General features: G+C 40.6%; 1 pseudogene; it reads right to left on the reverse strand.

The window, feature by feature from the left end:
* Positions 1 to 4,180: 4,180 nt before the first annotated feature.
* Positions 4,181 to 6,352, reverse strand: LOC717168 (aspartate aminotransferase, mitochondrial pseudogene; annotated as a pseudogene).
* Between the last annotated feature and the right edge of the window lie 9,193 nt (positions 6,353 to 15,545).

The following is a 15,545-nucleotide window of genomic DNA, read 5'->3' on the forward strand; positions in this document are numbered from 1 at the left end:
GCCCTAGGAAGATAAGACAAGACATCCCCTCCTCACAAGCCCCCTCCTCACCAGCTTCCCTCCCCGCCGGCCTCACGAGCCCATTTATAAAATCTCTGACATTTTTACTACAACTTGGCAATCTGCTTACGATCCCTCTCTGTAACAGAAACCTGTTCTTTCCTTTTGCCTGTTAAACTCCTGCTCCAAACTCACTCTGTCTGTGTGTGTCCGAGACCTTGATCTCCTTGAGCCATGAGACTAAGGTCTTGGTATTTACCCCAGATAACGAGACTGCTTCAGATATATCTCATACGTTTGTCAAACCCACAGAATGTACAACAGAAAGAAGGAACCCTAAACGATGGACTTACTTATAATTATCAATATTTGTTCATCAAGGCAAATGGCACAACACTAATGGGTGATGTTACTAATAAGGGAAATTGTGCAGGAGGAAGAAGTGATAAATGAGAATTCTACACTTGCCACTCAATTTTTCCACAACCCTAAAACTATTCTAAAATGATATGTATTAATTATTTTTAAAAAGCAGATGACTTTTTGTCAGTGTTATGATTGTTTTTAGCTGTAACATAGAAACCTATAATCATCCTTCAATTTAACTTATAATTTGTTGATATATATATATATATATGTGTGTGTGTGTATATTCTACACCACAGGATACATTAAGATTAGAATTTTCTTACATGATAATGAAACAGCCTCAATCACATTTCAGAAGTAGTGCCTTAATAAGTCCTTCCACCTTTTAACTCTCTCGGAGGAAGTATGGAAAAGGAGATATGATGTTAATATCTAAGTTTGTTGCTGTGTAACAAATATTTTGCTATGTATGCATACAGATAATAAAAATAATACTATATAGCTATAACTATCCTAATGTAACCCTTATAAAGAAAAGTGTCTGTGAAAAATGAGTGAGTTTGAGTGCATCATGGTGGTTTAAATTTTTTTTCTTTATTTTTTCAAACTCTAAAAGACAGTCATCAAAGGATCTGATTGCAGGGCCTTAAATTTGACTAGGTTTCTCATATGTATCATCACAGTAAATGAAATGTAAGCTCATGTCTATTATATATGAAAAAAAGTTAATACATAAGCACAAGACTGTTAATTTCTGGAATTGCATTCAGAATTCCCCTGTCCTCAGAAGAAAGGAAATGTTCTACCTCGCACATTATTGTCCTTTGTATATAAAGGACAATAAATAAAGGTTATGTAAATAAGTACACAGCCAGAATTCTTTTAGGACACACACATAGAATGTAAGTTATTTGGCTTTTGAATACAACGATTACTTGCAAAAGTTTGTTGCAGTTAGAAATGCTTACTCATATCTTTCCTCCTCATTATTACCTAGTTAAATAAACAAATGGCAAACATTTGTGTGAAGAGTCATATATTATGTGAAGTGCTAGATGGTGACATGTTAATAAAAGGACCTACCAGTAAAAAATGTAGTTTTTAAAATTGAAATGAGAAAACCTTTATTGGATTTTCTAGATCTGCCTATAGTAACATCCCCAGTTCCTCTGCTAACATCATCGTCATGTAGCAGGACGAGCCGCAGACAAAACCTCTCAGACACCGAGTTATAGAAGGAAGGGCTTTATTCAGCTGGGAGCATCCGCAAGCTAAGGCCTTAAAATCCGAGCTCACCAAGTGCACAATTTCTGTCCCTTTTGAGGGCTCACAACACTAAAGATTTCACATGAAAGCGTCGTGATTGATTTCAGCAAGCAGGGGGTACGTGACAGGGGCTGCATGCACCGGTGGTCAGAGAGAAACAGAACAGGGCAGGGAGTTTCACTATGTTCTTTTATACAATGCCTGGAATCTATGAATAATATTGGTTTCTACGTTGTGAGTTGATTTTTAACTACTGGGTTTAGGCCAGGCAGGCCCAGGCCTGGTTTTGGGCCTGGCACCCGGCTGCCTGTCTTTGGTTTTACTTTCTTGTTTTTTTCTTAAAACTGGTACTGACTATAAAACAATATGAGAGGGTCTCTCTCTCCTCAATCATAGCAGTTACAATACATCTATCTCTTATTTTACCTTAGAGTGGTATTACTCAAAGTGTGTATCATGGATCAGTGGCAGTTCATGAACTATGTGTTACGAGTCAATAGTGAGGTAAACACAGACTTTATTAGTCTGTTTTCATGCTGCTGATAAAGACATACCCAAGACTGGGCAATTTACAAATAAAGGGGTTTAATTGGACTTACAGTTCTATGTGGCTGGGGAAGCCTCACAATCATGGCAGAAGGCAAGGAGGAGCAAGTCACGTCTTACATGGATGGCAGCAAGCAGAGAGAGCTTGTGCAGGAAAATTTCCCCTTATAGTAAACATCAAACCTCATGAGACTTACTATCACAAGAATAGCACAGGAAAGACCTGCCCCCAAGTCACGTCTTACATGGATGGCAGCAAGCAGAGAGAGCTTGTGCAGGAAAATTTCCCCTTACAGTAAACATCAAACCTCATGAGACTTACTATCACAAGAATAGCACAGGAAAGACCTGCCCCCAAGTCACGTCTTACATGATGGCAGCAAGCAGAGAGAGCTTGTGCAGGAAAATTTCCCCTTACAGTAAACATCAAACCTCATGAGACTTACTATCACAAGAATAGCACAGGAAAGACCTGCCCCCATGATGCAATTACCTTTCACTGGGTCCCTCCCACAGCATGTGAGAATTCAAGATGAGATGTGGGTGGGGATACAGCCAAACCATATCACAGACATTGAGAGTAAGCATTTAAACACTCATATAGCAACTTGACATTTCCTTAATAACCAAGTTGGGGAATCCACCTTGTTGGACAGGAAATAGACAAGTGTGGTACCATCAGACTCAGTGGTGGGTCACTTGTGACATGAGTGTGTATGAGTCATGAGAAATTGTACAGCATTTAAAAATTTGTTATCTTAATGTTATTTTGTCAACTACAGTCCAACTGTGCATAAACATCTGAAATTCCCATATTACCTGCTTGTAAAATAATAACGAATAATTATGAAATTTGCAGGATAACTTGTTGGAAATAGTTATTGATGATTTGTGAAAATAAAATTTGAAAACAAGGCATCATTTGCATTATTTTGGGTAAGATTTAGAAACAAATAACCTCAACTTGCAGGAATTATCTTAAAATTTCTTTCTCTGTTCTCTTGAATATAGATCTTTGAAATCAGTTCTAGTTTTAATGGTAAATAGAAATACCTGAGGTACTCTTTCTCTTCAGTGAATAGAATATTGTCATAAATGCAACCTCATAAGCTCATTTGTCACATTACAACCTTACATATTAATATAAATAAAATTCATTCACAGTGTGGGTGTAGGCATTTAATATAGGAAATCCAATTTCATACTTAAACTTGGGATTAGTTACAGTTTTATTTTTTCTTTTTCCTTTTGTTTCTTAATTGATAAATAGTAACTACATATTCATAAAGTATGTAGTGATATTTTGATACATATGATGTACAATAATTCTATTAGGGTAATTAGCATATCTATCATCTCAAACATTTATCATTTCTTTATGTTGGAAACATTTAATATCTTCTTCCTAGCTTTTTGAAACTATATTACATATTATTTTTAACCATAGTAATCATACAGTGGTATGGAATGCTAGGAGGTATTCCACCTATCTCCTACACGATGGAGAAACAGAAAATGTCTTTTTGGTTTTTTTTTTTCTCATCACATCATCAGGCTGAAAATTTTCTAAACTTTATCCTCTGTTTCCCTTTCAAAACTGAATATTTTAACAGCACGCAAGTCACCTCTTGACTGCTTCAATGCTCAGAAGTTTCTTCTGCCAGACACCCTAAATCATCTCCCTCAAGTTCGAAGTTCCACAAATCTCTAGGCTGCAATAAGTCTACATGGTTTCCAGGGGGTGAAGCCTGAACCCAGCTGGCAGCACACAAAGCCTAGAATATCCTCTTTCCTGGTACCACCTCGTGCCACTGGACTCAGGGGGTGAGACGAGTGACTGCACAACCACATTCAACAGAGGAGGTACAACTGGGCAGAGACAACATCACAACCAGAGAAGACTACACAATCATTCAAGAGGATGCTGAGATAAAGTACAGTTACCTACTCTCCATTATTCTTTGCTGAGAAAGGTGAGGGTATGACATCAGCAGAAAATTATGTTTATTCTTAAAAAAATCCCAATAGGATGGGGTTGATGGTCATTCAAGCAGTAGAATGAGATAAAAATCTGCATTAGTTAAAAATCTTTGTAAATAAGGAAAAGAACAGCAATGGCAAGGGAGAAAAGAGAGCATTCTTATTTAAACTGCATTATTTTCCTTGCTGTAGTGGCAGCAGACTCATTGGTTTTCATAAAATGTAATTTCCGCAGTGCAGTCTATTGACAAGGCTGCTCCATGACGGGAGGACAGACACGAGGCCAAGTGTTCATGACAGAACTAGGTCTTCCCTCAAAGCCTCTAATGTGGCTATTTCTCATGAGGAACCTGACACTGTATGACGCTTCAGTTAAAGCTTCTGAAATATTGCAGTGGCATAAATGACAGGTTTTTTGGTGTGATGACTTTCTTGTACATGTAAACTCTTTGAGAAAAGTTGGAGATAAAAGGACAGCGGGGAGTTTGGTTTAGAGCCACAATGTTCCAGATGCCAGCCACGGATCCCTCTGCCCTGTGTCACTACATGTTCTTTTCCGATAAACACTCAATCGCTGAGTGTTACACACTGTGGTTTAAGGAAATGATCCATTCACCACCATCCAACCTCTCTTATCCTCTGTGTGAAGCTCCCAATAGCAGAGGCTGAAGATAGAAAGGCTATCTGTTTCCTTGCACCAGGTACATTACTTGGTGACCTGGTGAATGGTATGAGCAAGGTAGCCCACATTGCCAGAGGTGACCCCTGCCACAGAGATGCGGCCGTCCTTTGTCATATAGATGGAGAACTCTTTGGTCAGCTGCTCCACCTGTTCAGGCTTTAGCCCTGTGAAACAAAACATGCCAATTTGGGCAGTGATGTGTGGCCAGTTGTGGGTGGAACTCTCCTTCTTGAGGTTGGAGACCAGGTGAGTCCGCATGCTAATGATGTAGTCGGCCATGCCTTTCACTTCTTGCAACCATTGTTTTCACAAATCAGGGGTGTTAAGAATGGTAGAAGCAATCTGGGCCCATTGTGGGGACGGCTGGAATACATGGGACGGATCAAGATCTTCAACTGTGACTCTACCCTTTTGGTTTCACCTCATCTTCACATACCACAGTGAAGGCTCCTACACACTCACCATATAAGCCCATGTTCTTGGCATATGATCAGCAGAGACAAACATTAATGCCCTGTTTGATGAAGTGGCACACAGTCCAGGCATCCTTATCACCATCACCACCGGTAAAGCCTTGGTAGGCCATGTCAAAGAACGCAAAGAGATTCCTCTTCTTTACCAATGTTGGCATTTCCTTCCACTGTTCCGGATGTGGGTCCCCTCCTGTGGAATTGTGTGTGCAGGCATGCAGAAGAAGAACATTTTGCTCTGGTATTTTTGAGAGGTCCTTCACAGCACCTGTGAAGTCAAAACCGCAAGTCTTGAGGTCATAAAACTGATAACCTTGTAGCTGCATGCCAGTGTCCCTGAAGACGGGTGTGTGATTTTCCCAGCTTGGTTTGGGCAGAAAGACCTCTCAGATGACCTTAAAAAATCTTTGCAGAAAACTGGCTCCAATCCTTAAGGCTCCAGTTCCAGTGACAAACCGGCCACTTTTCAAGACTTCGCTGTTCTCACGAGGGCTAGTTCAGCAGATGCCTTGCAAAATTCAGCCAGGCCCCCAGTGGGCAGGTATTCCCTGTCCAAACTTTTTGTGGTAATCTGGACCTTTGCCTTGCGGACGCTAGGCAGCACATAAGGTTTTCCGTTATCATCCCGGTAGGCATCAACTCCCAGATTCATCTTTTTGCTATTGCTGTCCCTCTTAAAGGCTTCAATGACTCCCAGAAAGATATCTGGAGGTCCCATTTCTACATGGGTCCATCAGGAACTGTCTCTGGCTGAGGCCGCGGCAGCGAGGCCCAGGTGGAAGGTGGCGGGCGATCCCGGAGAGGACGCGGACGGAGTGCAGCAGGGCCATGGTGGACAGTAGGAGGGCAGTGGGCAGCTGCAGGACTGAGCAGAGGGTTCTCTGTAGAGTTTTAATTGTGAGAGATGATTTGTGAGGTTGATCTTAAGCTGTAGCCAATCTGGTCTGCTTTGCATGTCTTTCTGTATGGTCCATAGCAAATTTGCTGAGGACCTCCATCTTGTTTAACATCCTGGGGAGCAAAGCCTGTAACCACTTGGCAAGGTTTTTGTGTAGCCTCTGTGTAGCTTGGATTCAATCCTGGCTTAGGGAATGAGTCTTGTCTGGTTTCATATCTGCGTGACCTTTTGCTATTTGTTGATTCCATTTCTCTCCACGAACTGCCTTGGATTTTCCTTTCTCTGAGCATTTAGCAGAGTTTGAAAGTCAGAAATACTGCCACTTGGTGTGGCTAAATTCAGATAATAAGGGAGTTAAGAGGATTTTCTTAAGGAGTGCTCAGCTTAATTAAAAGTGGATATCCGAGTTAGGGTCATATTTAAAAGGCCTTTAGGTTTCCCTTTTCTTGGACCTTTTTTTGCTGGAAAAAGGTTTTTCTTGGTCAACTGAATTATTTTTTCTGCATTTTGCTTTGCCACTTTTAATGTGTGCATGAGAGGGGCGAGACCTCTGTTTTTCTCATGGACCCCAAAAATTAAAAACACCGAGAGGCCAATAAGCCAGTTAGGAGATTGGCAAATGAAAGATCTTATGGGGACTGGATTATCTTTTACCTGTCTGTGTAATTATATATGTGTTGTGTGTGTGATGTTCATACCAAAAAAAGAGTTCCAATTAATTTTGTCTAAAGGAAGACAAGCACTTGGATCAAATATTTTATAAAAGAGAAGATAAAAAGCTGTGGTACCTTTCAGTTCATGTAACTTTGATCTTGGAGAAATAAAAACAGCCTTAACGATTATTGGTAAAAAGCAGATGTCATCAGAATGTAAATAGGTGGACCACATTATGCAGGTCAGATACTAGGTTGGCTAAATATTTTAAGGTCATAAACTGCTTTTTTGGTTTTTGAGAACTTTTCAATTTGCTGACTTCACAATTGGTAAGGCCTGGGGACATATGGAACTAAACACGCCCTTAATTATGCTCGAAGGAGTCAAACCTTGGCTGCACCTAGCACATAATCAAAACAACTTACCAGGTTTTACGTTAAAGTTAAAAATTGCTAAAAGTTACCATTATGGCATGCAATTGAGACTATTGGAAATAGATTTTTTTTTTTTTTTTTTTTGAGACGGAGTCTGGCTCTGTCACCCAGGCTGGAGTGCAGTGGCGCGATCTCGGCTCACTGCAAGCTCCGCCTCCCGGGTTCACGCCATTCTCCTGCCTCAGCCTCCCGTGTAGCTGGGACTACAGGCGCCCGCCACCTCGCCCGGCTAGTTTTTTGTATTTTTTTTTTAGTAGAGACGGGGTTTCACCGTGTTAGCCAGGATGGTCTCGATCTCCTGACCTCGTGATCTGCCCGTCTCGGCCTCCCAAAGTGCTGGGATTACAGGCTTGAGCCACCGCGCCTGGCCGGAAATAGATTTACATGCAAGGTGTGTAAGAACAGTGAAATGTGTTTTAATAAAAGTTTATAAGAAATCATAAAAATGTAAATTCCTGCCAAGGGTTGAAGATTTGTTTTAAATCAGATAAGATAAAGCTAAAAGTTCAAACAACTGGTGGAAGGATTGTAAAAGTTAATCTTGCAAAAAATTATCTGTGTGAACATATTGAATAACTTCAAAAATTATTATATAATTTTTCTGTAAATTGAGCATTGAAATAAAAGCAGAGCAAGGTATCCTTAAGGCACTAATCTGCTCTTCAGCAAAATTTGTATAAAAGGGTTATACGAGGTTTTTTCTTTTAAAAAAATTCTTAGTCATTATTTCAGCAAAATAAATAGCTTATGGTAATCCAGAATTCTATTTCATAACAGCAAGTATTTTAAGCCTCTAATATATTTAACAGGCTTTCTAAAATCAAACTTCAGTTTCAAAATTGTCTTTCCTGATACCTGGCTTTTCAGATACTTCAGAGGGCCCCTGAAGTGCTCAGAAAAGAAAGGTAAACAGGATTATGTGACAAGTTTAGGTACATGGGATTGCCAGAATGGTAGTCAATCTTCTTTAGGTCATATTTTGGTGAATAATACTAGTATACGTTCAAAAATTGTATGGAATTTTTAAAAGTCTAATGTCTAAAGTATATGCTATCAATCATAATTAAGGTTGTTATGTTAAGTTATTGTAAACCACAGAGATAACCAAACTTTGTCAACTGTGTTTCTAACTGTAACTACCCTGGACATATTGTTATTCACAGACAATTGTTGTCTTGTTTTAATCTTTTTCATAAGATGGTTTATAATAAGCCATAGAACTTTTACAAGTGCTCTCAGATACAGGTTTCTGATACCTTTGGGAACTGTGACATTGGAATAAAGGAAAAATATACAGAACTCATGAAGAGCTAAAATGTTCATGAATATCAAGCAAAATAAGAGTTAACTGAGTGAACTCAAAAAAATGAAGCAACCTTTTACACTTTTGCTTGGATATTTCTGATCCTTGTTTTGTTTTTTAGAGTCAAGAAAACATATTTTGAACTATTCATAGCCTTTAACAATTGAGTAGGGTATATGCCTGTGAGCAAAATTTGGACCATGTTTGCTTCTCTCTGCCTGGTTCCTGTAGAATCTGGAAACTATCTGTGAGTATTCTTAACTTATGGCAATATACTTGTTTGCATCAGTGAAATAAAAATCCATTTTCTTTTGCAACAAGATGCAATTGAAAAAACTGGCTGTTTTACCAAGGCTTTGATTGGATGGGTATGCTTCTCTTTAAGGAGTCAAGCTCAACTTGCAGAGCCAATAAAAGTCCACTGGGGAAGGCCAGATGCGATGGCTCACACCTGTAATCCCAGCACTCTGGGAGGTCAAGGTAGGTAGATCACCTGAGGTCAGGAGTTCGAGACCAGCCTGACAAACATGGAGAAACCCCATCTCCACTAAAAATACAAAATTTGCCATGCATGGTGGTGCATGCCTGTAATCCTAGCTACTCAGGAGGCTGAGGCAGGAGAATCGCTTGAAGCCGGGAGGCAGCGGTTGCGGTGAACCAAGATTGCGCCATTGCACTCCAGCCTGGGCAACAAGAGCAAGAGTCTGTCTCAAGGAAGAAAAAAAAAAAAGGCCCTTGGGGAAACTGATTTCATATAGCCTTGTCTATGCAGTTCCTGTACAAGGTTCATAATCTATGATCAGTAAAGAATGTCACTTTCTAACAGGCCCTGGAGCTCCAAGTTTATCTTGGAACCTTAAGGCAAGAGATTACCCAACTCACAGGTATTTGAAGATACAAATCCATGTCTGGGTTTGGCTTTAAAATATTTTATTTGAGATTACTTGTGGAACAGCATTCCATCAAAGCCAATCTAAAAGGCCTATGTAGAAATGATTATTTTTGCTGCGCTTCATGCAAATAATCAGGCCAAGTATAAGACGAAATTCTATTTTGGAAACAACTCAGTCCTATCGTGATTTGTGTTTTTAACAAAAACAAGGACTGGAGAGAGAGAAATTATGTTTCAAAATTTATCATAAATTTGTCTTAAAATTCTAAACTCATTAGTTGTTTTTCAGTTTTTGCCTACATTTTCAGACTAACCCTGCTTGTCCCTGTGAACTAACCAGTGACCTCTGTGTGCAGCTCAGAAAGAACAAACGGGATGCGTCATGTAGAAATCTGGATCAGTATTCTAGTTCTGAGCAATTATCCTGCAAATCCTGCCAGGTGATGGGAATAAATAGGTTGCTCATCAACCAGGGGTTTTTTTTGTTGTTGTTGTAGTTATTTTTTGAGGGGGCAGTGGGGGAGTAAGACCGAGGGAGCTAATCAAAGCCAAGCACCATGCACCCAAATCTTAGGAAGCACAACTATAGCCACCAGTTTTCTAGGCATGTCACTAGACATCCCTTTCTCTCCCTTGTTGGAAGAAGACCCAATTCCACAGCTTCACCTTAGCATTTGGTTTATGATAAGGAACCCATGCAACCCACTCCAAGACACATTTTTGTCCCAAACTCAATTCCAAGCTTTGAGTCAAAGCCCTAGGAAAGAAAACTGGGTCTGAGGGATCCAGAGACAGATGATAACGGAACTTAAAAGGCATAATGCAGGTGAGTGTGACTGATTCCTGCTGATTAAGCCAAGCTTCCAGTTTCGTGGATAAAGGCTAGACTAGTATCCATGGCATAAATGAGGTCTAGGGAATTCAAAGGCTACTGACAGAAGGGGAGATAGAGCATACATGGGTAAGAATGGATACTCCCACCTCTTAGGCCCCCCTGTTAACATAGGTGAAAGTCACTTTAACACCCGTGGCCACTGGTCATGGTCACCAAGTCTCAGGGATACAAGGATGGAGGAAAGAAAGAGGAACACCTCGCTCTTCCTCCCTCATGTATCCTGTGTATTTGCTAGGAAGACAAAGGAATCAGAGGCACTGACTCCCCTCTTTCTAGATGAGTAGCCATTCATCTTCAGTCTGTATCCCTTTCAAATGCCTCTTGAATCCCTGGGACTCCTTTGAAAAAACACCTTCCTTTTTTCCTTTTTCCTCTTCTGTCCTCTCTTTAATGATAAGTAATTGTGTCTCCATACTATGGGACACTCCCCTCAGATGCATCCTCCAAACTGGGAAGAGTTAATTTCCCAAACCTTACATTGGTTGGCTTAGGATTGGGCTCAGGGGAAGGGGGCCCAGAAGCATGACAGGCCCAGAAAAAATGAAGTTTCCTTACCAGTTCAGCTTTTGTCCCCCACCCCCTCCGTCTCCCTGTGCAAACTGGTAAAAGGCCTCAGGATTTTTGAGCTGTCTTCACACACCCCCTTGTTTCGTTTTGATACATGTTTCCTATTAACCTGGCTTGTCTCTTCTCTCCTTCAGGCAATCAAACTCCAGTCATGCAACTGGAGCCTCAGACAATGGCACCTTCTGCCAGGGACCCTTAGAGAGGCCTTTGAGGGAGATCTGACTGCCATTTTCCCCAAAACAGCGCCCCCGTCGGCAGGAAGCAGTTAAGATTGGTCTTTTCCTTTATCCTTATCCTTATTCTAAGGGCAGTTAGATATACTTCAGAGTGGGGAATGAGATAGCCACCTCAAAAAGGGTCTCCTGAGAACCTCTGGCCGTCCTGTGCACTGGGAGGGTGGGGTGGAGCCCTGGGACGTTAGCGCTGTTTACAAGGGGGAGGAGCCTAGTCTCTCCTGTTCCTGGGTGGTAGCAAAGGGAGTCAATCTGCAAAGCAGGAAACTTCGTAGCAGGACTGTCACTTTGCTGAGAGTCCCTGTTTCCCATTTTTTTTTCTTTTTCAACCAATAAACTCTGCCCTACTCACCCTACAATGTGTCCTCATGCCTAAATTATCTTAGTCATGTGACAAGAACCTGGATTTTCCTACAACATAGAGATTTTTCACTTCCTCGGTTAAATTTATTCCTAGATTTTTTTGTGTGTGTAGCTATTGCAGATGGGATTGCCTTCTTGATTTTGCTTTCAGCTAGTATATTGTGTGTGTATATAAATATTACAGATTTTTTCTGTCTTAATTTTGTATTTTGCAAATTTACTAAGTGCTTATATCCCGTCTGAGAGTTTTTGGTGGACTTTCCAGTTTTCTATATATAAGATTGTGTCTTCAGAAGACAGGAACATTTGACTTCCTCCTTTCTACATTTAGAAATACAGAAAATTTAGATTTATTTCGTATTTTTTTCTTCTTGTCTAATTGCTTGGGCTGGGCTTCTAGTACTATGTTGAATAAGAGTGATGAGAGTAGCCATCCATGTTTTGTTCCAGATCTTTGGGGAAAAGCTTTCAGCTGTCATAACCAAAATAGATCTGAGGAATGAGCATTCCTTCCCTTGGGAACAGCAGGAGCAAAGGGCCTAAGGAAGGAGAACCTGGCATGTGCTAGGAATGGAAAGAAGTTCTTGTGGATCTAATATGATCAACATGGCAGTGGAGGCAGAAGTGAAGAAGGATGAGTGGTGAAGGTTGAGGTTGAGGGCATATAAAGACGCTAGATTGTACTGGACCTTGTAAAACAGTGAGAAGGATTTGAGTATCATTTTTTCTCTAACTGCAATAAAGAGCTATTGAAGGACTTCAAGCAGAGAAAAGATACTTTTACATTTTTATATTTTAGAAGATAACTCTGACTGCTAGGTGGAACAGGTTTGCAGAAGGGTAACTGTGGAAGTGACAATGAGATCTGTTAATCTACATGTCTGTACCTGTGTAAATAGAGAAGTGAAGTGAGCCAAGAATAAAATCTTAATTTCACATTTAGAGGAAAACACAGGAAAAGTCAGCAAATGAGACACTGTGGTCCTTGAAGTAGGAAGAACAGTAGAATAATGTATTTTAGGAAGATATAAGGGAAAAACATTGAACAGGGGCTACTTTGTCTATAGGATTACTTTTCAGTGGTTTCAGGTGTAGAGGGAAAATATCCATATTCCTCAATTACACTTATTATTTTCTAATAATGAGCCATAAAGAATGCCAGTAGTATGCAAGTAGCTAATACAATAACTTACTGTATTTGCATCTCAATAGGCTACTCTCAAAGAAAAATTGCATTGGACAAAGTTAAATAGGCAAAGAAGACTTTATTCAAAATTGCTGCAATAGGTGTCAAGCCTGTTCCAATAGGAAAGAGAGACTGTATTCAAATCTGTTGAACAAAAGACAGGAGAGTTTGCGAAGGCGGGAGTATGCTAGTGAAAAAGTTCTGGAGAATGTTAGTGGGGAATGTGGGTCAACATGATTAGACCATCTGTATTTGCTAACTGGCACATATGGAAGTTAGAGTACTACCCTCCCACAGAGATGGGAAGATAAGGGAACTATTTTTCTTGATGATTATTTTTCAAAGAAATGGCTCCCAGGTTTTTGAGAAAGCTATTTCTGGGTTGCAAAAGTGATAAAAGGCTTGAGAAAAGTTTAAATCTCAAATAAGAAGAGAAAGAATTTATAGCGGGAAGTTTTCTAAAGTAAACAATCTAAGAAAAGAGAAGTAAAGGAGCAATAAGTCTGGAAGAAATCTGTCTAAAGTTTAGTAAAGTTGAGGGGAACATCAAGGAAGTCCTGTTCATTCTATACATGTATAAAATATTGTTCAGAGGTACCTTGACATTAACTCACCCTCAAAATTCTTGCAAAACACATAACAGAATATTTTATTTACGTTTGCAAAGTCTAAGCAATATGGATAACAGTTTGTGTTGAAAGCAGCTAAAAGGCTCTTAGCAAAGCAACACAATAAACATTGGTTTAATCTACTTGAGTTTAGCCAGACCGCTCAACTAAGAGCAGAGCTACCTTTTTAAGAATTAAGCCCAGTCTTAGGCAAAACTGTGAAGCAAACAGTATTTTGCTTTAGTTCTTCGCCTCTGTGTGTCCTGGCGTAACAGTCCCCAGTGGTACTGTAGATTTTGAAAGAAGCCTGAATTTGGGAGTTGGGAAACAGTTCAGTCTTCCTCTCTACTCATCTACAAAGTAAAGAAAAGAATAGCTACTTAGCAAGTACAAGTACTGGTACATCCAATGAAATAAGGTGGATTTAAACATTTTACCAATTACTTTCTGACATCAGTACACACGGGTACGGACAAAAAAAGAAAGGCATTGCAGCGCCCTCTTCTGGGAACTGTTGGTAAATTAACTCAGATAGTTGAAATGGATTTTCCAGGTGAATACAAAATTTCACTCTGGGAATAACTTCTCCATTTTTAAAAATATACAAATACATTGAAATGTGCAAACAAACATCAAATTCAAACTGTTGAAGAGAAACACCAATGTTCATCTCTTTCCTCAACCCCTATCCACACATCCAGGTAGGCAGCCCAGGGGACTTCAGATTGAAAATCAGAAAATAACTTATCAAGAAGCCATGTCACTTATAGCAGTAGTTCTAAAACTTTAATGCATCTGTGAATTACCTGGAGATCTTTTAAAACTGCAGATTCATATTCACTGGGTCCAGGATTCTACATTTCTAACAATCTCCCAGGTGAGGCCTACACTGATGGTGGCATGACTGAAATCACCTTTGAAAAATTACAACAGTGAGAATGTAACCACCCAACAGGTTCACCTTGCCCAATGCTTAGACAGAGCCAATTTATCAAGACAGGGAAATTGCAATAGAGAAAGAGTAACTCATGCAGAGCCAGCTGTGTGGGAGTCTAGAGTTTTATTCAAAACTCAAATCAGTCTCTTAGAGCATTCAGAGAGCAGTTTTTAACAACTTGGTAGGTAGAGGAAACCCAGTGATACAGGACATAGAAAGAAATTATTATTGTTATTATTATTATTATTATTATTGAGATGGAGTCTCACTCTGTCGCCCAGCTGGAGTGCAGTGGCCGGATCTCAGCTCACTGCAAGCTCCGCCTCCCGGGTTCACGCCATTCTCCTGCCTCAGCTTCCCGAGTAGCTGGGACTACATTAGCTGGGACTACAGGCGCCCGCCACCTCGCCCGGCTAGTTTTTTGTATTTTTTAGTAGAGAGGGGGTTTCACCGTGTTAGCCAGGATGGTCTTGATCTCCTGACCTCGTGATCCACCCGTCTCAGCCTCCCAAAGTGCTGGGATTACAGGCTTGAGCCACTGCGCCCGGCCAGAAAGAAATTATTTAGGCAGATAGTAAGGACAACAGAATCATAGGCAGAATTTTCCATTTTAACAAAAAGCAGCCAAAAAAATCTTTTTTAATGAAGAGCAGCCTGAGAAATCAAGATGCAGACATAGATGAGCAAGCTGGAAGCTTGTACAGTTGAATGCCAGCCACTGTGACAATAGAAAAGAGCTACCTGAGGGCCAGGCATGTTCAACATGGAGGCTCCATCTTCTTTTCTTGTCATCATATGTAGAGTAAAGGAACAGGCAACAAGGCACAGGCCAGGTAGAGAACCCATCTGCATACTAAAAGATTAGGGAGGACAGTCGCGGGGAGGTTCCAAGATGGCCGAATAAGAACAGCTCCAGTCTAGAGCTCCCAGCGTGAGTGATGCAGAAGACAGCTGATTTCTGCATTTCCAACTGAGGCACTGGGTTCAGCTCACTGGGGCTTGTCAGACAGCAGATGCAGTCCACAGAGCAGGGTGGGGTATCGCCTCACCTGGGAATCACAAGGGGTCAGGGAATTCCCTTTCCTAGCCAAGAGAAGCCATGACAGACGGTACCTGGAAAATCAGGACACTCCCACCCTAATACTGCACTTTTCCAACGGTCTTAGCAAATGGCACACCAGGAGATTATATCCTGCACTTGGCTCAGAGGTTCCCATGCCCACGGAGGCTCGCTGACTGCTAGCACAGTAGCCTGAGATCAA

Source organism: Macaca mulatta, chromosome 11, assembly GCF_049350105.2.
Source record: "Macaca mulatta isolate MMU2019108-1 chromosome 11, T2T-MMU8v2.0, whole genome shotgun sequence".
Taxonomy (NCBI): Eukaryota; Metazoa; Chordata; class Mammalia; order Primates; family Cercopithecidae; genus Macaca; species Macaca mulatta.